Genomic DNA, 24,740 nt, shown 5'->3' with positions numbered 1-24,740 from the left:
GCTGCCGTGCCGGGCTCCCTCGAACAATGCCTTAGGTGCAAACAAAATTCTCAGAAATCCTTTCCTGGATTACTCACAGTCATTCATATTCATTAGCGGTTATCAGCACGCAAGCAAGGCCCACATTAATTAAATATCTTTGGCATTTGGGAATTGAGGAGTTTGGTCTTGTTTTGTTTAAGTTTGCTTATTTATTAAGAGTATTAACTTATTCTGACCTAACTTTCTCTGACAGCTTTCCCAGCTACAGGAATACAGGCTTATAAACGAGATATTTGAAAATGCATCCACAAAGATGCAGAGAGTGTAGCAGAAACACTGGAATGAAAACTCCAACCTCCATTTCTTAAAGCTCATTTTAAGGCATCAAATGAGAAAAACACAGGGGAAGTTCGTCTCTCCTTGACTCTTCCTCAATAAGTCTTTGTACCAAGAATGCTAATTACCTTTGAACCTGAGTCTAAAGAAATTGCTTCCATTACCAAAATAATTTACAAAAATACAACTATTTCCATTTCTTCAGAAATCTGTTCACAACCTTAACACGCACATCAGTTAACAGCACTGTGGTCAGGGATGTGAATCTGCCTACAGGCATAAAAGGTGAATCTCCCTCTTCAAAACCATCATTTTCCACAAAGTTCATTGCCTGTTTTTATTTTTTTTTAATAACATCACTCTTCTTCATTGCATAACACAATACCATCACCTAGATGGCCCGCAGGGTCCCATTTCAGCAATAATCCTGCAGTGACTGCATCTTGGCATTGATTTATGCTTGCATTTTTATAAGATAGAAAACCTTTCTATTGTAACATTTTCCTTGTTTACTGAAGGGCAGAAAAAAAAGCTAAATTACTTCAAAAGCGTGAAGTCATTTGTAACAGGTGCTACTTTATTGATATGAAACAACTGTTCTAATGGGGAATTAACTGCAAAAATATCAACAGTTATGCAACTTTGCATCACAAAGAAACCACTGCAGAAATCTTTTCTGCAGAAAGAAGCTCCAGCCTTCCTCATCCACAAAGTCACACCTCTATCATTAAAATCCCGTGCCTCATGTAGCCTTAGCTCCTGGAAGGGCTGAGGATTAGAGAAAAAGGTTGAGACTTACAATTAAAGGTGAAAAAGTGATATAGAAAATGCCTCCTAATGCTGCCGGACCAGATTTCTGCAGCAGATGAAGGGAGATGACCAGGAAGAAACAAAAAATGCCTCAGTCTCAAAAGGAAGAGCAGATGATTTGGAACAGGGAAAATCACTGCTTTTTCCTTACCCTTTTTTCACTCATACCCATCTCTGCTGCTCCTGTACTAATAGCACATGACACTTTCCTCGAAACCACAAGAGTTACAGATGTTTTATACATATATTCATAATGAGGTGGAATTTTTATTAAACTTGTCTGTGGAAGCTATTGTGGAGCCTGAATTTTATTTACTACAATATAATAAATTTCCAAAGCAGTGGTGACACCATGGTAACAATATTGCTAATGTAATTATTCCTGCCTCTAAAATAGAGTCAAGTCTTTGTAACATGTAGCAATGCTATACGATAATTGAATATGATTAGGTTTCTTTTCTTCTAAGCAGGAGGTGAGGAACTGAAAATACACTTCTCCATGGCAATTAGAATCAGTAATTATTTGCAGAGATCAATGGGAGGAATTACTCATTCACAACCCATCGCCTTTTGTTTGGTTGTTTTTCCTAAATCAACTGAAATTGAACAGGGAGATTTTGATCTGGGCATCCTAGCAATTCAGGAGTGAGGTGGTTTGCTCAAGGTGTATGCACGCATGTAGGGAATCATGGCTTCTGCTAATACAAATTTTTGCAAATCAAAGAAATAAACAAATCAATTTTTTGCCAATCAAACACAACCTTTTTCATGGTTTACACTTTAACATTGCGTTTCAATTTTCTAGCATATAATGAGGCAGAAGGACAATCTTATTCAGACAAATCACACATACTCTGATGAAGTGTAATTACTTAGCTGCACTGCCAAATTTAACCTTCACATGGAAATACCTAAGAAATGTATAAGGTTTCTCATCAATACTGGGAGAAATGTCTGAATGAGGAGGATCTGAATGGGGTCATCTGTAAAATGACCAATGTCAATACAACATTTAGAAACCAGTGGTAATTTTTCACTATTATCATTATTTTAGTATAGCTGTGACCACACTTCTCTGCTCCTGTGATATAAAAAAGGGATGAAAAAATGGACACTTGGGGCCCTATAGAAACCTTAGCTCTATAAGCATGCACTGAGATATAGGGCTACCAAATGAAGGCTGGAGCTTGTGTGCTGGGATATGCATTGATGTAGCTCAGCTGAAGCCAATTAAATTCCACTACAATCTGCACCAGAAGATGCATCTCTCTCCTGTGTTTTGCTAATGAGAAGAGAGAAGTCTTTCTAAAATTATCCTTGTTAAAATTAAGTTTCCTTATTTAGTTTCTCCTGTACAGAAAGAATGCATTTGATGGAGTGGAATGGAAAATCTCATGGAAAAGGGGCTGGTCTATGAATTTCAAACTGTTTTATGCACATTCACTGAACTTAGACCTTGGCCTCAAAAACAGTAGGAAAAAAAGAATATTACAAGGACTGTGAGTAGAGGAAAGAGCTGTATCTGATGTCGAAGCATCTTAGTCCCTTGAGCGTGGCACGGGCATTATTGGCTGCATTTTAGAAGGTGTATTCAGTAGTCACCTTTGTCCGTGTCCTTTGCAAATACCGCTGAGTATTTGTCACACCCCCTAGAAATACGGTCAGGAAATACCTGAAGGGAGGCAATAAAGGGACTTCTATCAAAGGAGGCTGCTTTTGCCAAATGCCCACTGCAGTCAATAGCGCTACTTGCCTACTTAATGTTACACATGCGCTGAAGTGCTTTGCTGGACAGAGGCCAGATGGCTCAACACTTTTCAAAACCAAGCTCTAAATGAAGCTTCTCTGGGGTCTGGCCGTCCTTCAGCATGGTCCTCCTTGGCCTTGTCACACCACGGCTCTCCAGAGACCGAATGCAGACCTGTTTCTCGTTTATGTCGGTTCAGAAATGACCCAACCTCTTCGCTGTTGTCATCCTAAGATACACAGATGCAAATAAAGCATTTTTTAAGAGAATATTAAATTTGGGCTATTTTGGCTTCTGAGCCCAGAGTCAGACACCATAGAGGCTGTGTTGCAAATACAGTTGTTGGGCGCACAGTTTCCTCTGTGGCATGTTGAGGAAACACACATCTGCTCCTCAGAAGATGCATTTCAAAAGGAGATGGCTTTTGGACCAGAAAGCTCCCTGTGTGTAGACAATGCAAAATGGGGGTGCTTCCGGGCCTGCACACAGAACTCTTCATATTTGGACACAGATTAGCATAATTTCTTGAGCCAAGGAGGCCTACATTTCTCACAAGAACTGAACACATCCCAGTTTTCTCTTTTTAAAACAAATCTTGTGATGTAGTCCATCCTCCTGTCTTTCACTCCCTGGCCAGCCTGGGCTGTAGGAGGCTTCTAGTCACTGTATGTGCCAGGGCAAACCCACGTCTTTCATGAAATGAGCCCAAAGACAGGGGAGAGCAATGTGTGCTCCGTCCTCCTGCAGAGTCAGTGCAAGCAAAGGATGCCAGTCTCAGGGGCAGAGAGAGGCACTCAAGGCCAACAAGGAGCAAGCAAGACCCAGGAGCAGGGCATTGGCCTGGGACTGACAAGTCAGGGGTATTCCTGGGTTTTGTTTTACAGAAAATGTATGAAAGGCGGTGAGCGCTGACGGTCATCCCAGAAGTTTCCTTTTCCAGACAGTTATGCTAACTGCCAAGCTCAATTTTTATGAACACGCTTTGATACATTGCTTTTTCAGAGCCAAAGCAAATAGAGTTGCTGAATTACTTTCATTCAGATCACAGCTGATGAACTTCAGCAAGGCTGCGGTCGAGGTGACGCCGAGTGTGAAATCCTGTTCCCAGCCCAAAGATAAAGTTTCAGGAGTTCAAGTGCAGGCGAAGGGAAATGAGTCCCTTGCACAACACTTTGTACTCAAAGAAAAGAAGGGTTAAATAAAAGCTTGTTTGCAGCTGAAATAAAAGAAGAATGTTATTGTTTCTTACCTTACAACTCTGTCCTTTAATTTCTAGCCCTATTGCGAGGGTGATTCAGACAGGCTGTCTGACTACGAAGATAAGGATAGATGCGATGACTGGTCTGTATAGAGTGATATATACTTTATTGTCAAGCTGGGTGCTGTGTGAAGTCAATAAACCTCGTAGCTATTGATCATGCTGGAAAAGGAAATTAATGTGGACATGGCTTGTTTTTGCAATATGATAGGTATGTCTGCACATCACCACCTGACAGCCTCGAGCTGTTTGTGCTTCTTTGGGTTGGAAGGGATGCAGCCATCCAAAATCTGGATAAATACTAAAAATCAGTGGTGACCTTTGAGAAACTTCAGAGTCGTAATCAAAATGTTGAGACAGGCATCTGGGAAGTGACTTACAAGACCTTTTTTGATCAACATGGCAAATTAATCAGAGTTAGAATAAGCACAGTGAGAAGTGCTCCACGACCTACCCTATCAGTCCGCATGAGCTCTGCTTCAAAATATCTACGACGAGACCCAAATCCACATGATCTGCGGGTCTCATCCCCTTCTTTTCAAGTCTTCACCCTTTCTTCAGCAGTCAGTAGGAGGAAACTGCTCCCTGTTATGGTCCTTTCCATGGCACTCTTGAACAAGCCATCCCCAGGACTGTCACCCAGGAGAGCACCAGCCTCATGCCTGGCACCGCTAAGAAGCAGCATATGAAAAAGCAGGAAGAGTAGCACCAATTCACCCACGGAGAGATTTTCATTCCCAAGCCCCAGCCTGACTCTTCTGATCTGCTCTTGAATCAGCGGGTCCTCCCCTCCAGTCAAGACATTCAGATCAATGGAAGGAAACTCTCCCTCTATTACCATTTATATCAATCATAGCGTAAGAGACGTATGGGTTTCTTGAGTTTGAAAGATTCAGCCTGTGTGTTTGCATTTCTGTAGTGAATTAATATGTGAGGCTTTGCAGTGCTGCTTTGAGTGCTGTTTGGAAGAAAGTGCTGTTGCACCTGGGCTGTTTCCAACACACAAGTTAGGCGGCATCCCAAAGTATTTTTTAGGCTACCTGAAACTCTGCTGCACTGGGGGCCTAAGTAGAAGCAGAACGCCCTATGTTCACTAATTCATATTGCACTGCTCATAATGGTAAGTCATGGCAGTATCCCATTCCTACCAAGTCTCTTATAGATGAGTATTTTTACTGATAAGCACACCTATAGGTACCAAAGTCAGCTGGGGCCATAAAGTTTGGTGGACACTTCCCTTACTTTGCTTACTGTGATTTTCTCAAAAATGTTACAGATAGTATAATAAAGTTCCTTGCTGGTTTTACACTTTGGTACATTCTTCCAGTAATCCATCACTAGCCGTGTCAGGGAAAAACCCACAAAACTTAATCAGGTGGAAGTAGTTTGTTTTTCAAAGGAAGAAATTTCCCCTGAACCACAGTGCATTATGAATTTTCCAGCCCTAGCAGATCGACAGAATGATATTTGAGTCACAGTGAGAAATGGAGTTGCATGGTTGGATGAAAGCAGTAAAAACAATCAAGTGCCTTGCTGAGCATGTGGTGTTGCCACTCTGCTTTGCTCCATCTCTCCGGGAATTGCCGTCAGTTTTGCTGCATCAAATGAAGGAAGATGCTTTGGAAAACCACTGAGCAGAAAAGCTGTAGCTCTGCATAGACTTCTGTGATTCTTTGGTAGGTAATTCAGATGCAAAAAATTCTTCTTTCAGTCTACTAGCTTGCAATTTCTGGCTGGTATCACACAATCTGTAGAGAATCATTATATACACACCCAAACCGAACCCACAAAACCAAGTAGTTGTACCAGTGCTGGTGTTCCGCTTGCTGATGCGCACAGCAGTGGAGATGGCATTAGCAAAGCCAGCAGTAATGAAGGACACAGTTACTGCTCCTCACAGTCTCCCTGCTGTGACAAGGCAGGAACCATGATCCCTTTTATCTGCTTTCACAGCCCTGACAAGTCTCAGGCCTGCAGTGGTTCACCACAGACGTGCTTGTCCCGTAGCCTGTCCTGCCCTTGGATGATCACACGCTTGTCAGAGACAGGAAATATGAGCCATCAGGATTTGGCTTTTTCGGAGGAGGCAACCTGCTTCCCAGTGCAGCCGGTGGCTTCATGAAGTGCTGCAGACAGGGGAGTCAGACTGGAGTCATCACATGCAGATAATTCTCATTTACAGCCTTTGTAGCAAGCTTTAATCTTTTTTAAACAGCTCTCTATGGCTCCAAAGGGACACATGTGAATGGCCCTAATAGGTTGTCATCATCTCACTAATGGGGGTTTAGCGCCTGACTAATGGACAGAGACCTATTTCCTCTTCTCATTGCTGCCCTGTAGAGAGTGGTCCTCCTTCACCTTTCCCTCTTCCCGTGTCCCTCTGCCAATAGGTATGATTATCCTGACATTAGGAAGGACTTCAGACGAAGAACCCGATTCACTTCCACAGTTTAACTAAGCAGAGGACTTTGACCATCAAAGCTTTTAGTAGAGATGGATGGGGGGCGAATTAAAATCTTTCCATGACCACATCCATGCAGTATTTCTGTGACTTGCTCCAGTATTACTGCAGCTGTATATGAAAGCCATATACAGTGTGATGTCCGGCATGTCATTAGGAGCAGACATGCAATGCCAGGAAGACAATGGGAGGGAAGAACTCTGTTCTTAAACACTGAGTGTCTGCTCTATGCAGAGGCTCGAGAGAGAGAGTGGGTTGAGATCTTGGGTAGGTCTCCCTTGAAAGTCCGCTCCCTATTCCCTGCAGGTCACAAATAGCTGGAAATCTTTCACCGACATCATATCTAGCTGCTGCTGTGCTTGTGGCTATTATCTTCAAGGGCCTTCCACTGGAAGAGACACCAACATTTTCTGTCATTAGGAAACAGAAATGTTTTCAGGCTCCAGCTGCCAAAACCTGCACTAAGTCTCCAGGAGAGCACATCTCTTGCAGGATCCCTTAGGGCTGTGTGGCCAACGCTGGGCCAGTGAAGACACTCCTTTGTCTCAGACCTCCTTGTTGCCAGCTCTCAAACTACCTGTATAAGGGCTTGTATCCCATTCCTCCATGGATGTTTTGAGGAAGGCATTGGGAGGTTGGAGCTCAGCATTCTTCTTTGTAATGGTGGGGACAGAGATGAGACAGAGACAGTTTGTTCTCAGGGTTGCACAGTGAAAGGTGGACAAAAGTTACTAAATAAAAGCTGGAACAAAGAAGGTCCAACTGGTCACAAGAAAAAAATTCTTCACTGTAAGAGTGGTGAAACGCTGGAGGAGGATGCCTAAAGAGGTCCTGTAAACTCCATCCCTTGAGAATTTTCAGAGTTCAGTTGGGCAAAAAGCCCCAGGCAACCTGACCTAATTCAGAAGTTAGACATGCTTTGTGCAAGAGAGAGTACTGTGCATTTCCTGAGGTACCTTCAACCTGTATTATTTGATGACCCTATGACTCCATGGGTGGTTCAGAAACTGGGCTACCAGTATTAACGCATTTAGAATTATGGAACGTCTCGATATTGGCCTAGTCTGTTAAAATCACCCTAAACTTCATATAGACCTTATATATATATAGCTAAATCATAAATCTAAAACTCAGAATAAACAAAAATAAACTCAGAATAAACTATCAACTCATTCAAAGATTAAATTAATTCATTCCTTCCCCATGCCCATCTGGGAAGATGAAGATCTAACTCAGGTAGAGTATGGTACCCCATGCATATAATATGTCAGGGTGCAATTACAGGCAAGGAATCATTTGTTGGCATATTCATATTCAGTCATTTTCCTGAAGTCTCCTAGGGTTTCAGTTCAGACTTTTCCTTGATGCTTAACCCCCTCAGCAGGCAAGTCCAGCACTCCCCACTCCAAGCTTGTGGTTGTCCTCCCTTAGGAAATGCCTGCGCTCCTTTGGGCAGATTAGATCCTACAGACTTCACAAAACCCTGATAAGGACTCACCCCCATTCTCTTAGGAGGTGATGTAAATAGCTCAGTGCAAACCTTTTCTATGCGAGATAGTTCATTCCAAGATGTGAATACACAGCCGCCCTCAATCCAGATATAAACAAGGAATTACGTTGTGCTGCTTATTGCTGACTCTCATTTAAAGCAGGTCACAATGATAATAAAATAATTGGAGGTCATACTGGGTTAGGCACAACTAAACCCAGTTTAGTCCTCAAACCTATCTTCTGATTACTCCTTAATTTAGAGGATGTGACTTATCCCTCAAGCAAAAGCTGGAACTACATTGCATTTCTGGTCAATAGAAGAAAGAAAAGGTGGGGATTCTACAAATATTAGTAAATGAAAAGGCTGAGGGTGTTAGTCACTGTTTAAATGGCAGCACACTGCTCAGCATGGACTAATTGACCTAGTTTTTCAGCATCACGTGAGAGCCTAAATTACCCTAGAATGCGTGCCCTGACCTCACACCTTCTGCTGGAAGAGAAGTCCTACATCAAACCCTGCATCCTGGCCTGAATTCACCAGGGGCTCTTATGAGAGTGCAAGACATATTAACGTTAAACAATGCTAATGCACATCTGTTTAACCCAACAGTGGGGATCAGCTGCTGAAACGTGAGTCCAGAACACCAGGCCTAATTGCCAAGTCCTGCCTGTGCCTCCCATTATCCCAGGTCTAACCATTCCCCAGGCTTCCACCTGTAATTTTGTCTCAGGTTTCCCAGCTACCTCTTTTGCAACAAAAATGTGAGAGGTTTCTACCCTGTGGAACAGGCAGGGGAACCGGCTCGGGGAAGCTGTAGTTCCCCAGCATCCACCGTACGAGCCGAAATTGTTCTTTCTCCCGGTTCCATGACCCTGTAGTTTTAGTTCACTGATGTCACGTTTTTCAACTCTACGTGCCGTGCAGCGCTGTGTTCGATTGCTGGGAAAGTGCATCCATTTTCTTTAATGCCCCATACACATAACACATGTATCAGTAAAGAATGCAATTTCACCGTAAAATCTATGTGTTTCATTATGTGCTCCGTACGATCTATATATTCTATCATGAAATGTTGCCCTCTGTTTGCTACTTTATGTTACATTTCTCATGAGGTTGCCTTGACTTTCACGTGGATTCTATACTAGATTTTTTTTATGTCCACATAACCTTTTAAGATATACATGTTTTTTGTTGGAGGTACAAAAAGAGTTAGGTTCACATATTGCAGCTTTTATTAGTGCTCACAGAGAGGTCTCATTACCCTGAAAGAAACAATAATACCTGCTTTAAGGCAAGACTTTATCTTTTCAATGGCCATATACGTTCCTATTGTCTGCAGAGTAATTTTTTTTTTTTTTTTTCTTTTGGTACTCAAACAGGAAATGTGCAGAGAAAAAACGGTCTGTTCTTTATTGACTTCACACAGCCTTTTTCAAATCACTTCAAGGGATGTAAACCATTGCAAAGGCAGACTTCACATCGACAGTGGGAGCAGCACTTCAGTCAGACAGCAGTCCTGAGACTTTGCCGCTGAGAAATCAATTCTGGTCCATTGGAGTCAAGAGCCTACAATGGTATAAATGAGAGAAGCAACTGACCTATTTTCTTAGCACAACTTCTCTAAGAAGGCTAATTAATTGGCTCGTGGACACCCTTTGAAATTGCAGCCCTTTGTTTTCCATCACCTTGTCCCAGTTTCAGACTGTTAACAACACCACCACCGAAGTCACACCAGTCAAAATAGAGGCAATGAAGTGCTGAACCGCTGTCACCAAGTCCACAACACAGGCTTGGATGTGGTGGCCAAGAAGAGGCACAATTTCCTCGGCATTGCATAAAAGTGTGACCAAACTCGATTTCTGCAGCAGGCTGCTCTGTCCATTGAGTAACACAAAATGTGTGTGATGGTGGACAGCCCCTTACTACAAGGAGGTCATAAATGTTATGTCTGTCTGGCATGTGATTTTTGTGGAGCAAAGCCATCCTGGCCAGAGTGGGATTGCAATGCGGAAGGATGTCAAGGTGCTTGAACCCATGTTGTGTAGGCATTCGGTATGTTATTTCTACCCTGGTAGTTTTTAGAACTTCTGTTCTTAGCTGAGATGAGAGCCTTACCGTGATTCACTGGACAGAGAGACACGTCCAGAGGGCAATCCAGATCTAAGGCAAGATGAATTTTCTCTTGGAATTGTCTCAAGAGGCAGCAGACCTCACAGGCATTAATTAAATGTCATTAATGGAGAGAGATGATTCTGAGCCACTTTCCTCAAAGTCAATCATGGAGCATGGGGTAGAAATAGCAACTCAAAACAGGAGCTTTCAATCTATGTCTCTACAGCAAAGGGTGGAATCCATGTTATCTAATGCAGGCATCTATATTGCACCTGGATTTTGGGTGCCAGTGAAGCTGCTCTTCTAAATTAAGAGTCCATATACTGAAGGGAAAACAAGGCATGTAAAACAAAATCCTCTTTGGCGTTTTGATCTCTGCCTCCCTTCTTTTTTAGGATTCCTACCCATTTCGGGCTCTTTTTAAGGCCAACAGGATCAAGCTGTGGGATGAGTGGCCTGAGCTCTGATGTACGATGTCTAACGCCTGAAGCCAGATTCATGAGGAAGGCAAAGCATGTTTAATTCTTATCTGTCCAACATGTTTATCGTGTGACTTCCAGCAAGTCTTTGTTATTCTTTCCATGCCTCAATCCCCTGCTAGTATAGTAGGAATTACATTTCTCAAACTCAGAGGATTGTTTTAGGATAAAAGAAGTAATATTTTTGAAATGTTCAAGTATCATAGTGAGAAGCTCCACAAAGGATTATATGAAAAGATGCCTATTTTTAGAGCAGGGGAATCGTTGATTTTATTTTTAGTTGAGGCATAAATACACTGAATTTCATACATTGAATGAAAAAGATGTGAAGAAATGCAAAACTGCTATGCTGCACACCGAGAGCACATTTTTTAAAAGATAGTGAGAGCACATATGTGAAAGGGGCAGAGTTAGGATTAACCAAATTATCCTCATTTTGTCATTTATTAACTCCTGAGCTCAGTGTTAAGCTTGTCTGCCCCAGTAAGGGGAAGAGTTTTGCCAGGAATATTAATAAGAAACACAGTTTATTTTCTCTTTATTTATGTGCAACTCCTATCAATATTAATGATATTCAGTTAAACAAATACAGGAAGGAAATGAGGAATGGGAAGGGGAAGAGGAAGAGGTGAAGAGAAAAGGAAAGAGAAGGGGAAGGACTTTTGATATTCGGATATGAACTTTTAATCATCGAATTTAAACACTGAAGTGTGTGATTTTCCCTTGCCTTTCAGCTGGTACAGTCCCTGCACAACCACGGAAACATTGCCATTCTCAGAAGATCTTATATGCTCATTTCATAGGAGTCATCTGCTAGAGAAGATGGAGAAACAGAAGCAAAGCTCTTAGGATTAAAACAGGATTCTTCCCCCCTAGAAGAGTTCATCCCTGAAAAACATTCACAAGCAAAATACTGCAAGCAGTTTAAAGTTTATATTGCTGAAAATACCTTTTGTATTAAATTCCTATCATGTATTTACAAAACCTCTGCCCCTACTAGATAATAAGAGATTACAAATTACAAATGAATGCAGCTGTATTTCATTATTAATTGTAACATGTTCCCAAGCTGTTAAGTCTCATGGTCTGCTGATCATGCCTGACCCACAAATGGAAGTATGCGGCGCCATAAAATTTCACACACTCTCAGTGTCCTTTCTAATTAGCGAATGAGTCATGCCCCATATCTGCAGAGCGGAACTGCACTTCCTTTTTTCTAACAGCATCTATAGATCGCCCTGCAGATGTCAATTCAGACCGTGTCGCACACCACAATTTTGGGAGGATCAGCAGATTGAGAGCGAAGTTTTACGCCAAAGCTTCAGGCACCGCCAGGAGTCCGCTTTTGGAGCTGGCTCCTTCAAAATCTGTTTGGGGATTTGATTATTATTTTTTATTTTTTTAAATTAGGTACAGTTGGAAGGTTTGGGTGAGCCTGAGCACAGACTAACCCTGTGCTTGTCCTTTCGCTCGTGTGTGTGACAGCCGAGTGTCCTTCAGCTGGGAGCGGGTGCAGGGAGGCTGTTTCTGAGGGTATTGTCAGAACATCACCACATGGTGTACACGATTGGTCGTGATGTACAAATCGCTGCCCCAGCCAAAGGGCTCTCTGCTGACAGCGAGGCTTGCACTGCGGCTGAAAGGACTTTCTGCCAAAGAGTTCCACTCTTCAGGAAAAAGAATAGGCTAGTTTAAATGAGGTCATTAAGTCACTTGGCCAAATTCCTACCCCAGGCATTTATCTTATATGTCTCCTACAATTCTGTAGCACAACTGTTAATTGAAAGCTGGATTTTGCCTGAAAGTAATGCAAACCTCACCCCTCCGAGCTCTCTGAACCACCAGGGAACTTGTAAGTCTCAAATCCTGATGGAGGCCAAAGTGACCCTTTTCCCATACCCTGAGGCATTGCCTAAATGCCCCTGGCATAGCCTTATCTCCCTAGATGACAAAATGCACAGACAGTTAGGAATCTCCCATTAAGTTACTCCAGCAAATTGCCTTCTCTAGCAAAGCCTTCCAGATGGGTTTCACAGACTCACAGAATGATTTGGGGTTGGAAAGGACCTCTGGAGATCATCTAGTCCAACCACCCTGCCAAAGCAGGTCCACCTAGAGCAGGTTGCACAGGAACTTGTCCAGGTGGGTTTTGAATGTCTCCATAGATGGAGATTCTACCACCTCTCTGGGAAGACTGTTCCAGGGCTCTGCCACCCTCAGAGTAAAGAAGTTCCTCCTCATGTTTAGATGGAACTTACGTGCAAGTTTGTGCCCATTACCCCTTGTCTTGTCACTGGGCACCACTGAAGAAAGACCGGGCCGCATCCTCTTGACATCCATCCTTTAAGTATTTATCAGCATTGATCAGATCCCCCCCTCAGTCTTCTCTTCTCTAGACTAAAAAGACCCAAGTCCCTCAGCCTTTCCTCATAAGTGAGACATTCTAGTCCCCTAATCTTCATAGCCCTCTGGTGTACCCTCTCCAGCAGTTGCCTGTCCTTCTTGAACTGGGGAGCCCAGAACTGGACACAGCACTCCAGATGGGGCCTCAGATCAGAAGGGCCGATGTATTTCTGACCAGCTGGCTGTCCTTCCTTCCGCTACAGCTGGCTGAATCACCCCCTCAGCCCACCACGGGCGTTAGAGGAGAGTGGCAAGGGCACAGCAGAAAGGGAAAATAGCCTTAGGTGATGGATTCACTCCGGCCTCATCTGATTTGCTGGACAACAGAAGCTAAATTTTCCAAGCCTGCACAAGAAAGGGGTAATTCTTCAGAGTAATATCAGCTGGATACAAACACCATCACCCCACTGGGCAACCAGATTTTGCTGTGGGCCATTCCTCAGACACCCAAGCTCTGTGAGAGCACATGAACTACCTTTCTCTGAGCAGAGATGCAGGATCACACGGCAGCTACGTATTTTGCCCAAATGGATGGCTTGCCCATCCTGAAACCTTCATGCAAGATGAAAGAGCTCAGCTGTTTTGCTCTGAAGGTACTTGACTCTATCATCCCCATGTCGGCCCACAGACGTAATTACCACAGAAATACACATATTGGCACACTGGGGGTATGCAAAGAGAAATGGAAATTAAGCTGTCTAGGATTTTAATGGCACTAGCATATTAAAATGTTATTTTTTCATCAGTCCTCTATTTTCCTGCATTATTTTGTTCTTACAGATCTCTTATAAAATTCCATCTTAATCTAGTTCTGTTTCTCTCAGTTCAGTAAATTTCCCTGGTGGAATTATTATCCTCATTATTATCAGCAAGCGCAGGCTGAAAGAATGAAAGAAAAATACACAGAATGCATGTATGAGGCTGAAGGGAGCTCTCACATGCGGTTACCAAGTACTGCCCTCACAGTGATGGGCCATAAAGAGAGCACAAATCACAGAGCATCGTGTAGCCTGTGCAGCTTTTTTGGTTGCTAGATGGACAGATGGGACAGCAAGGTATGGGGGTCTTGCTGTGCAAGGAGGAAATTTGGGGTCTCCGCTCACCTGAGCCACTGTCTGTTGTTGTTCTTTTCATCTCAGAACTTCCTCAGAATGGTCTGATTCATATAAATATATATAAAATGCCTTTGAAAGTCATCTCTTCATTACTTGCTTTGGGCCACGTATAAGGAGTGACCCACATCAGTGTCTTCCCTATGCTGTCCACATCTCATTGTAAGTAAGAGCTTCCCAGGGGATTTTCTTAATGTCACTGGGGGAAAACAGGAAAATCCACAAATGTTTTCATAGTTTCACTTGACACAGACCAAAATGGTTTACCAAGCTACACAAGTAGGATGGCTAACCATTTTCTCTTTCTCACACAATTACAATTTCCCTGACAGTAGCACGGGGGAAACAGCTGGTTCCCAGAATGAAGAAGGACAGATACAGCAAAACTAGAGTTAATTACACTACGATAGACCTAAGGTTGCAGCAATTTAGGTCTGCCAAATTTAAAAAGCCAGTTCTCAAAAGATGTGCCTGGAACTAATCACCTCTTGATGCTTCTGCCAGATAAAAAAAATAAAAATAAAAAAAAAAAAAAAAAAAAAAAACCAACCAAAACCACCTCCACTAACACACCACTCACAAACTGGGGACACCAGGTTCAGCACATACGAGCTCTGGAGGATGGATAATTCCCCACTACCAATTCTAACATTTTAAAACCATAAGAATTTTACAGAGTGGTAAAATGTGCAGAATTTGGTATAAACTTGGAAGATCCTTTCACAAATATGTCAATAATGTAAGGTGGAATTCACTTCCCAAGGCCATAGGACAGAAGCAGTAGCCCCAGCCATCTTCTGATAATTGGTAGCGGTTAATGAGACAAGTCCATTAATAAGTCCATTATTTCCCACTCAGAAATTTTTGTCCAGCATCAAAGGGATGCAAAGATAGTTCAGGTACCTCTCTCAGTCCTAAAGGACTTTCTACTCTCGCTCCTGGTGGAAGGTGTGACTTCGTGTAGGGAAGGCTTGTGTGAAGTCACTGCTGAAGCTGCAATTCAATCAGACTCCTAACTAAAGGTTAGAGGTGGTTGACATTAGTTCCCCTTTTGAAAAAAAGATTGACATGAGTTCCTCATTTTTCTAATGAAATAATAACACTGCCACATCCCACCAGGAGCTGTGAGGCACAATAAGCATTTTAAGTTACTTAGTTATTCTGGCAGTCAGAACCATCTGTGTGCAAGAAATAAGCATCATAAGTACCCCTTCATAAACAGAAAGAGGAGCTTCATATCACAAAAGCGCAGACCTACAGGTTGAAGGGATCTTGGGAATTCTCTAGGTCTCCTGTACAAAGGTGGGGTAACTTCCTAATTAGATCATGTTGCTCAGGCCTGAGACCACGTTGAGTTTTGCAATTCTCCGAGAACTTTCTTCCATCCAGAATGTGACCGTTGCATCACTGAGAAGAGTCTGGCTTCGTCATCCAGATAAGACCCTTCAAGTACCAGAAAGCTGCTATCACACCCTTGCTTATCTCTTCCAAGTTAACTAAGCCCAGTCCCCTTTGCCTCTCTCTACCATGTGCTCCAGCCCCCTAACCATCTTAGTGGTCCTCTGTTTGGCTCTCTCCAGTTTACTAATAAATGCTTACCTTGGTATAGAAGTGCAAGGTTTCTAGACCCATCCAAGACATCATACTTCAGAACTGCCATACAGTTGTGTATTTGAGAGGTAGTTTTAAGTGAGGTCATCAGCTTCCAAATGTATTAGCTATATATGTCTCTTTTTAAATCTCCTTAAGTCATGTAAGTTGGACACCTGGCTTTACAGATGGTCAGACTGTAAAAGTATAAAAATATTCCTGGTACATCTGTTTAAACATTTGCAAAATAGTGTCTCCTGAAAACTTACAGCATATGCAGCCTATTGCTAATATTCCTAATTTATAATAGTGTCCAAAGTCACCACACAGCCAGGGGGTGATGCCTTCTGGGTGCTGCACTTCCCTGTTGGAAGAAACCAAGTTGTCTCAAAGAGTTCAGCCCAAGGAGTCTGCAAACTAGGCTACACAAATTGCAGGAGGGGAAGGAGAGACACAGAAGAGGGAAAAGGAATGTCTTGTTCACAGAAATTGTCAACTGAAGAGCCAGAAATAAGTCTTCCGACTTGCAGATCACTCTTCTATATGTCTCTTCTTTTCCTTTTGCCCACCTCCTAGGTTTTATTGGGACATCTGCTTAATGACACTTCCAGAAGTCCTCTGAAGTCTTCAGCTTTTGCAAGAATTATGAAACATGAAGTGGTCATTTCTGGCTTAAACCATTAAACCCCTTATTTTCCATCTCTCCATCGTGTATGTTTCTGCTGTGGATTCCTTCCTAGTACTGTGCTGGTGCAAGGGCCAATGCTGAACACCATAATGCTACCCTAAATTCATGTACTTGGAAGAGGATAGGGAAAGCACGTTCTTGGATTAATTTTATACACATAAATAAAGGCAATATTGCTGACCTTCAGAATGAAACTTTCCTCTAGGCAAAGCAGACTGTGAGGATGAAAGGGATTTGAGAATTCAACAGGAAAATATTAGCACCAAAAGCCATCAAATGGGTGTTTGGCACTACTCGTGGACAGGACACTACACTACACAGGACAGCAGAGACCCCTTGACTCATCAGCTGAAGACATTCATTGTTCTCATGGGCAATGGTGTCATATAATCTCATTCAGAAGTTTGAAATTTTTCTTCCTCTTCCTTTATCAGTTCTGTATTTGGCAACCAACTTAGGTGGAGGAAAAAAGACTGTCTAGGCCAGAGGCTTGGGGAGGATCACTGGGTATGAATAATGGGACCCTCTGGGCAGCTTTCTCCTGCGCCTATCTACGTGACAAATCAGTTAACTATCCCTTGACATATTCAAGGAGTCTTCTATTTATAGCACAGTAGTACCTCCATCCCATCTTCACATAATCTCTTCATTCCCTGAGAAAGTCTGACATATTTAGTCTAAATACATGCTTTTCTATACAGAGGAGGGCTCCAAATGCAGATGGCTGCTTGAATGTATATTGCATGCTGGTGTTTCAGGTATCTGAGTTAACGATTTTCCTACGTTCTCTTCACCCATTGTAATCACTGGACATCCTCTGAGCGCCTCGATGGCCAACTGTCCTGTCCCTTCATATGAGGAGCCCAGCAGTAATTAGAAAAGCAGTTTTAAACAGTGGCAGCTCGTACAAGCAAGCGGCAGGCTGGGAGAGATCTGCTCAGTCTGGTGTATTTTAATAACTCTCCTACCCACAGTGCCTGCAACCGACACACCACTAGTTTAATGGGAAGGGAAACCACAGGCAGACTGAGTGGGGACCAACGACACAAATCTATTTAATATATGAAATAAAGCTTTTGATATTGTGATGCCAAATGGATTATCCAGGAAAATGTGCTGAAAGAAAACAAGCATCTCCCCTTTCAATATTTATATATCCCTAGATAACAGACTTCATTGAGATGGATTTGTCAGAGTTACAGAACTGAGCATCCTTTTATGGCTAGTTTCTCAATTTTATGCCTTACAATAAATGGCAGTGATGCTTTCTATTAGAAACGCACAACAGCTGGATTTGGCATGAGGTTCGAAATCTGATTCCAAAAATGGCAGCAATTTATGAAGCTTTGACAAAAATACATAAACGCAATAAGAAAATATTGATTCTTCTGATTTCCGTTTCACAGATTTGACACATGCACTTATGGCCCAATATAAATGAGTAATAACAACAGTAATAATGATTAATTTCCTTCTCAGCGTTCAGACTTCACCTTTGAAACTCTGCGCAGCTTTTTCTTACCTCCATTACTGTTCAAATTTCCTCACGTTAATCTTTCTTTTAATATTATTGGTTACATTGCAACATCTCCAGAGGTTGCAGCAGTTTAAGGCTTCCTTGTAAAAAAATGGGACCTATTTCTTCTGTTGCCAACACATACAGTCTCCATACCAAAGAGTTTATGACCTAATTACAGGTGAGACAGAAGCAGTCAAACATATACAACCGGAGAACATTTCCTCCTTTCTGTTGCAATCTGCCTTAATCCCTCGTTTCTTTCTTTCTGTCTTGTCGTACCTTGTATAGATGGGATGTCTTCCCATTGCTGGAGTACAAGATTTGTATCGGCTGAATTCAGACCTTCCCTTAAAGCACTGTTCTTTGTGAAGCTCCTCATTGCCAACTCGCCAAAGGAAGTCTTCATGCTGACAGAAGCATCATGGCTAGGATCTTAAATTTGGGTGGACGCTGAGCATCAACCCAGGAACAGTTCATGGTGGCTGGTATCGGTCTTGGCATCACAACTTTACCTGGACAAGAATTTGCCTGCTCCACAATAAGATGTGAGACAATATTGACCAGAAGTGCTAATAAAAACCATTGCTTCTTGTTCCAATGGTTTGTTTCGAATGAATAAGTTGGAGTCCTGGGAATGTGCATTATTTTTCAGTGAGATTTAAGACAGTTTCCTCAGAGTGAGAACTTCAGATGACTTAAAGAAAGAAGGAAAAGTTTCCACAGTTCTCCAGATCAAAGAGGAAAGCTCAGAGAAGTGAGTTAATGCACAGAAAGAAGTAAAATCCAGGAGATATAGTAAAAACACCTTACCTTCCTATTTATGAATTATTTTTTTTTAAAATCCTCTTAATTCTTGGGCCTCTGATGTTTTGGTAAGGGCATAGATCTGACAACATGGAAGTTAAGATTCTTGGTCTGGGAATCAAAAAGAACTTTAAAAAACCTGGCATTTGTCACGACTTGTGTTGAGTTGGAGAGGGCACAGAAACAATGGCGCACTGGCTGTTCTTGATCAGTGCTGAAACCAGGGAAGTCCACAGACTTTCCCAGGAGAATTAATTAAAAAGAGGCCAAAGAGCCCTTTTCCAACCACAATTGAAGAGTTTAGAACAAAGTCTTGTCTTTTTAGCTAGAAATCATAGACTTGCATTTTATTAAAATGTCTTTAAAAGACTGGAAAATTGACATCAAAGAACAAGCAAATGAAATGCCTAAGAGGAGAGATGATTTTTAGCTTTTTAAAACACTACTGAAATCCAATATACTGAACACAAATATTGCCACCAGGATCAGAATTTCTGCCTCATTTTTCTGTGTGAATCCATTAATTGTCTTTCATACACCTGGGGGAAAAATTGCTCAAAAAAAAAAGCCTTTGATAGAATGTCATTCTGTCCCTACCTTTTTAATAAAGGTTGAAAAAAGTTTATAATGTGTATCAGAGATTGCTGAGTCACTCTCCAAATTCAAAGAACAGAAGTACTTTCTTAATGTATTGACATGCCCAAAAAAGGGCCTTCTCTTTGAGGATGAGCAAGACAAAAGAACTTCCAAATTTGTTTCTATGCCTGGAGAGAAGCAAACCATGGGGAAAAATCCCAGTTACTTTCTTCCTTTGTGAATTAGCTTTAACTACTGCAGAATGTCACCGCTGAGCCGCAGGTGACAACTGCATCATGTCTTTGCTGACGTTAATGTTTTCGTACCGCTCCCCTGTTAAGAGCGACGGAAGGAGATGACAAGAGCCCAGCAGTCAACAGCTTTGTGGTGAAATTGCTGGGTGTCTTTGGACTTCATTCCTAAGTCGTTCTCATCCGCTTCAGATCAACGTTATTGATTTCATCCAGTGCCTGGGGATTATTTGTAAGGTGCTTTGAGCTCCTCCGACTGAAACTACTTCTGGAGCGCATAATATTATTGGATTGCCTTTTGGGGGCAGAGGACTGCGAAAATCTGTGTTTTAAACTATGATTTTAGAAAGGGAGAAATACAAAGACAAGAATCCGTCAGCTATGTTAATCATACAACTTGCAGCAACAGGGTTTGTTTTAATAAATCAGGTCTTTGTGGATATTTCTGATGGATCAGTCTCCTCATTGGTATTCTGGAGGGGCTCTACAGGAATTCAACTCGTATTTCTTCCATCAACACATTTTCAGCAACTTCTTAGCATGTCTGACATATTATGAATACATGGTTGTGGAATCAAAAATATATCAGGACTGAGACACACACTTCTGACACTTGCTATATAGACTGAAGGTATTTTACTCTCATAGGAATCCCAGCACACTTTTTAGAAATGTCAGTCATAAGAAAAGAGAACTGACATATATTTCCTAGCAAGCCTTTTAAATACTAAAAATAACACTTAAACATATATTTAATTTCCTCTCAATTCCAGGAGCTCATATAATGCCCCTTTTGATTAGAAAAATGTATTATTTTACTACAGTAATGAGGTTCGCAGTGCTGCAAATATGTAAACAATAAAATCTTCTGTTTCCATTCAGTTCCCTTTCCATACCACTGCCTTCTACAGAGCTGACCTCCAGGCAGACCATGGACTTTCCCTCTATCCATTTTTCTAGGGAAAAATTTTAAAGAAAATTTGCTACCTGCTTTTCATGGAAATAAAAAGAACTTTGTCTTACAACTCAGTGGATTGAAGATTTCCTACTGATAAACCTATACCTTATCTACAACCCCTCACAGATTAGGGAAGCTGGCGATGCAGGGATGGAAACTGGAGTTAAAGGTGATTGCCTGGGGAAAAACGTCTTTAGAGAAATGCTGAATATTCTGGCTTTATAATGCAGTAGTATCTCCATGGTGCCAAGGCATTTTTAAAATAGGCTTCCTTTGCAATGAGAGCTGGTTTTGATCTTGCTGTCTAGCAATTACAGGTTTTTTTGTGCAGCTCACAGAAATGCCTATGGTTTGCTAAGGGAAAAACCGTTCTCAGTGTCTGAGGCTCAGTTTGAGCAAAATTCCATTTGTGCTGTGGTCCTTCCTTCCTAGAGAAGGCTGTGCACTGCGTGGTTCGGAGGCGAGCTGGCTGGAGGAGGCTGGCTCTGTACCAGCTGGAGAGCTGGTATTTTACTATTTCAGCTTAAACTGAAGGCTCAGGCCTCTGCTTTCACCAGGCACACCACATTCAGGGACTCAACAATCACTAGCATAGCTGGACCTATGTCAAAGCATCATTCCCCCACCCGCGTATTTGGGCTGGAGTCATTCCCCTGCACGATAAAAGCTTGGAGCTGAGAAAAGTAGTGTTTCACAGGATGGCCATCACAGCAACTATCTTCACAGCCTCATGTGGCGATGAGGGTTAAGATAATGTTGACCACCTGACGTGGTCTGTTGAAATGGACATGAGACTTTTGAATAGTCTGAACAGTATGGACCAAAGTTTAGCTGATGACAGTTTTATTATTTTTTATTATTGACAACAGCTAATACTGGATATTAAGAGAGGACATAAGAAACTGGGTGTTCCTTACCTTTGGCACCTCCACAGAGGTTTCCTAACCACCAGCAGTGCAGGCACTTCCAAGTCACATCCTGCTTCTGGGACGTACGAATCTCTCCAGCCGCTCTTCAAACCCATTTTAACTTTGGATTTTCTGATAATTTGTTACAACAACTGCCGCAGTTTAAGTGGTGGTTTGAGAATACATATTTCCATTGCTCATTTAAAACATACTGCTCGGTCATTTTGAAGATGCCCCCTGAGCACTGTGCAATAAAAGCACAAAAAGCATAAGGATGGATACACAGGTGAAGACCAAAGGAGAGCCCAGCCCAGTGCTGTCTTTTGACAGTGACCAAGAGTCCATGGAAGAGGACAAGAATAGGACACCGAGCGGGTTGTGAGCCATCCCTCAATACTTTCCCCAGACCCAGAAATATGCATCTTAAGGGCTTCTTCAGACTCAGTTTCTTTGTATTTAACAGCCTTTAATGGATTTTCTTCCATCAACTTGTCTAATTTCTCTTTGAACCCTTGTAAATTTTCCAGATCATCTTGTGGTGAGAAGTCCCATAATTTATGTTGTGTGAAAAAACAGCTTAGTCCCCACAGTACACCCTTGCTGCTGTGTACTCTGACTGCATGGCTGTTTGTGTGTCCTTTAGCTTGCTCTCAAAAACCTGGCACCTAGAGAATGAGAAAGCAGCGGGGCCTCAGGCACCTTCTGCTTGCCACCAGGATGCTACAGCTTTGCTCAGCTCCCTGGACCCCAGACACTTCTTTTCCAACTAAAACTGCTCAGTTATTCTGTACCCTAAGCACATCCTCTCTGAGATCCCTGAAAATCTCTGGCACATCTGCGATGCATGATTTCTCTCTACAGAAGTCATGCCTGGTCCTCTAAATATTTATTCATGTGTCCACTGATTATTTTATATTAAAGTTTCATTTGATTTTCCTGGCGTGGAAGTCAAATACACTCATCAGATACACTAGTAAACAGACATACTTACACAGGTGTAGTAAATAACTATTTCAGCCCAAGTAATAGTTGCCTGGACTCCCCAGAGTCCTTTTTAATGCAGAACTGATTTTTAACAGAATTTCTCTGCTAGTGCAATTGATCCCAGTGATAGGTTACACACCGCTGCAGGTAGCTTAGCAATTTCCTATTGGAGTTCCTTTCAACTGAAAAGCTCCTTTGGCTCGCTTCCATCCACATACCCTTCAGAAGGAATGTAAACCAAGAATTTGGGACTCACTGAAGAATACGGGCTCTGTTCCCTCATGCTAAGCACTGGGTCCTCTCTGGTCCTAGGCAGATGCTGATCAGTGCAGAAGGGTGTCATCAGAAAACATCGATATTTCCTTATCAGAAGCAATTCAGGCATTTAGGTCCTAATTACCAGCCTTTTTCACTTACGGCTTCATCTTCATTGTCAAGTAATACAGTGTGGTGGGATATCAGGACATGGAAGCTGTTGGTGATGAAACCCCTGCAACTCTACTATGGAAGTTCAGGGAGATTCAGTTTAGTCCGGTGCCTTGCATGGAATGTCCCCGCCACACAGGTGTTTGCAGGGTACCTGGAGGGAAATTGTTGGTCTCATTGGACCTGTATGTCCCCATAAGGAGATGGAGAGGATTAGTGGTAGTTACAGAGCTCATGTGTCCTCCAGAAGGAATCCAATCCATGCCCATCAAACCCAATCTGAAAACCAAGCCAAATCCTGCACAGGGACTTCTGCTGGAGGATTCACTTCAAAATCTCACCAAGGCTCTGAAGGAAACAGCTACCGTGGATGCAGTTTTAGAATACATGGTTTTTGAAGAAAAGTCTGCATCTTGCCAAAGCAAGGCTCTGGTTCTTGCTGGGGTCTCTGCATGTTACTTTGGTACACATTACCATCCTGAGAATGTCACTCTGTCCTTTGGAAGCAGTGTACAGATCTAGTTTTGCTTCTATTTATGTAAACTGAAAAAGGAATAGCTCCATTTCCAGGGCCCAAAAAGGGCTGTTGGATCCCCATCTGGGTGGCTGGAAGTTTAAGGAATTTCTAAGCCGCTTGCAGAAACATTCCCAAAACTCACAACCTTATTCAACATGCTGTTGCACAACAGCTTATTTACCTTGCCCAGAGGAAGATGGGTTCCACAGGGTTCCTGTATTTGCCCATGTCCTCCCTGTCTGAAAGTTGGTCCTGGTGTGTGGCCACTCCTTTGTTGGTTGGGAAAGGCGATGGTTGCCACCGTGCTAAATGGCTTTGGAAAGGAAGCTGGAGAGAAAACAGGGCACAGTCCTGCATCCCCAGGATGCAGCACAGCATGGTCAACAGCACTAGGAGTAGTCAAAAGCCCTTGCTCCCTTCTCAGCTTTGTTCTTTACCACTGTCTGTGTTTCTGCAGCCAGCTGCAGGCAACTTGGGTGGCCCTGGGCTTCCTGCACTGTAGAAGGAGAGGTAGGCTCACCCCATGGGGCAGTCTGAGTCCTCCTCGGTGGGAAATGTCAGGAGTTTCTTATTCCTCTCTGCTGACCAGGCGGGAGGCTTTCAGACTCTGGAAACCCAAACAGGAACTTGAATGGAGATGGGCTTTCTTTGGACTTTTTTAATCTCTTCAGATGTGGATGTTTATAGACAGTGCTGAGTTCCCTGTCTTGGTTAGGCTCTCTAGAACGACCCAAGCAGAGAGGACACAGAGTGATGCAGGGACAAATTCCCCCCAGGGCCCTGTCACAGGGCAGACCAACTGGGTGGCTGAACTAGAAAGTGATGATGATTTTCCAGCTGCTCCTCCAAACCAGTACACACTCAGCGGCTTCCTTTGAGGTACTCCTCATCTGCACCAGTGGAAGGACAGTTTGGGGGTACTGAGTCTGGCCAAAACTCTGCAGAAGGAGGAAGACAAGGAGTCTCTGCACTGACTTCAATGAGGTTAAGGTCAGGTCTGCTGCAACTCTCTCTAAAACACACTACGCTCAGTTAAAATACATTTACAGCTTATTCCTTGTTACTGTAATGGAAGAAACCACTTTTGTTTCATAGCCTGAGATCCTTCACAAGGTATTTTTCAGGTAAGACTATGAAGCAGAAATAATATTCCTCTTCAAAATAAGTAAGTGTAAGGACAGGGCTAACATACAGAGGTGCTTCCCTGACCCTCTCCCAGCTGGCCATGATTTGCAACCCAGGGACTTGCTGAGCTGGGGTGACACCAGTGCACATACACACTGTGTCAGGATGGCATGGCCATAAGGGCAGCAGACTGTGATGCTAA

This window comes from Numenius arquata, chromosome 2 (genome assembly GCF_964106895.1).
Source record: "Numenius arquata chromosome 2, bNumArq3.hap1.1, whole genome shotgun sequence".
Lineage (NCBI taxonomy): Eukaryota > Metazoa > Chordata > Aves > Charadriiformes > Scolopacidae > Numenius > Numenius arquata.
Note: the sequence above shows the minus strand (reverse complement) of the source record.